The sequence below is a fragment of the Pteropus vampyrus genome, unplaced genomic scaffold, assembly GCF_000151845.1.
Source record: "Pteropus vampyrus isolate Shadow unplaced genomic scaffold, Pvam_2.0 Scaffold1728, whole genome shotgun sequence".
Classification (NCBI taxonomy): domain Eukaryota; kingdom Metazoa; phylum Chordata; class Mammalia; order Chiroptera; family Pteropodidae; genus Pteropus; species Pteropus vampyrus.
Window position 1 is genome coordinate 292 of NW_011890509.1, and position 2,124 is coordinate 2,415.

The following is a 2,124-nucleotide window of genomic DNA, read 5'->3' on the forward strand; positions in this document are numbered from 1 at the left end:
CACTAAAAGAAATGTGCATGTTAGTTTGACTTATGCGCAATCTCATTTTTGAGCAGAGGTTATAAATAAAAGATAAACTCAAGCTCATTAGTGCCTCAAAAGAATAATGCACTATAACCAAAGAAGAATTATTCTAAGTATAATGTAAATCCGGTTCAATTGTTATGAAATCTATTCATGAAACTCGTTTCACTAATAGGTTAAGGGAGCAAAATTATATGTTATCAGATGTGAAAGTATATGCTAAAATTTGACATCCTTTCTTGATCGAAGAAAAAAAGCAGCATAAAAATGTTTCTCATTAACATGATAGAGTGTACGTATCCACCTAAGACTACATTTCAGATATGCCATTAAAGTTGGGAAAGAAAGAAAAATATACCACATTATTACTGTTCTTCAGTGTTGTTATAGATGTTTTAGCCAATACAAGACAATAAAAAGAAAGTAAATATTTAAATGAAGAAATGTGATTATTGTTACTTGAGGAAGGTATGATTGTCTACCTAGAAATCCAAGAGTAAAAAGCTGGAAACTTAGATTTTTTAATGAGACAGCAGTAATATGACCAAAATTAGAAAAATTTTGACAAAAAGAGTTAAAAATTTGATGGAATATAAAATACCTAGACTTAAACTAGCATGAAATGGATGTGCTTTACATAAAGAAAGATATAAAGCTTTATTGAATTTATAAAACAAAGCTTGATTAAACTGAAGTATTTACCACGTTCTTGAAGCCTTATTAAAGTAGCTATCAAATTTGCACAAATAAATTTAGTGAAAATATCTAATAAAAAATGTGTTGGACTGTTTCAAAAAGAAACCTAGTAATGAGGGACTTACATTATCAAATATAAAATGTTTTTCTAACACTACAGTTAAAGCAAGTTCTTCTTGCCTAGGTACAGACAGCAAGATTAGTGGAACAGAATAGCAAGCCCAGAAGGAGACACAGTTTTTGTAGGTAATTAATATTTTATAAAGGTATCATTTCAGATCTTTTCAGATCATTGGGGTAAAAATGGATTATTTAGAACCATAAAAGTAAAGATTAAATTTGTGCCATTCTTTCCTCTTAATTTCATATTTCTTGGATGTTTAAAAACAAAAAGAAAAATTATTTTCAGTGGGGGGAAAAAAAAGGTGAATATTTGAATTATATTAAGGTATAGAGGCCCTGTATAAGCACAGCAATAAAAGCAGAAGTCAGGATGGAAAAGATTAATAGATAGGAGTATATAAAAGTTAAAGACACGTTGCAAGTTAGGAAACATTTGTAACACATAAAGCAGACCAAAATTAAATGGCCTTGATGTAAAGAGAGCCCTTATGATTTATGGAAAAAAGATAAATTACTCTCTACTTCCATCCCACTAATGAAAAAAATGAACAAAGGGTGGGAAAAGCAGCTTATAAAAGTACAAATATGTAATTGTCTAATAAATTTCAAAGTAAATTCAAAATCACCATTACTACATGTAATGCAAATTAAAACAGTATCAGTTTTATCTAGACAATTGTTACAAGCTTTTATTTATTTTTTTTACTTTTATTTTTCTTTTCTTTTTTTTATTTTTTGTTTTTTAGGCGAGGCAAACCTTGGTTGACCTCACAGATTGCAAGGACCTTGTCAGCTTACAATCCCTTATTTTTTATTTTTTAAGCCTACAGCACCTGGTCGTCCTAGGTGGTCTCCCATCCAAGTACTGATCAGGCCCGACCCTGCTTAGCTTCCAAGATCAGACAGGCCCGGGGTTGTTCAGGGTGGCATGGCCGTAGACAACAGGCTTTTAAAGTGTTCCAGCCAGTGCTGGTCGGTGGACGTGATGGCAAATCAGTATTTCCTTCAAAAGAACAGGAAAGCAGACGTATCACCATGCCGAGGACTGGTACTCCACTGGTGCGGCAGTTCCAGTTCCGGAAATGGGAGGTGCGATTCAGCCCCACAGTGTTCCTAGGGTATAACCGCTAAGCTCTGCCTCTGTCACCCGGACAGAACGGCTTTCCCTCGGCAGAGGACCAAGCTGTGGCCGAGAGAGCACTGCAGGAAATGCGGGACCTCCTTTCGGACTTGCAGCAGGAGATCTCCAGGGCCTGCGAAGAGAAGAGGAGGCAGGACGAA

General features: G+C 34.9%; 1 pseudogene; it reads right to left on the reverse strand.

Annotated features, from left to right (window-relative positions):
• Nucleotides 1-1,664: 1,664 nt before the first annotated feature.
• Nucleotides 1,665-1,783, reverse strand: LOC111734538 (annotated as a pseudogene).
• Between the last annotated feature and the right edge of the window lie 341 nt (nt 1,784-2,124).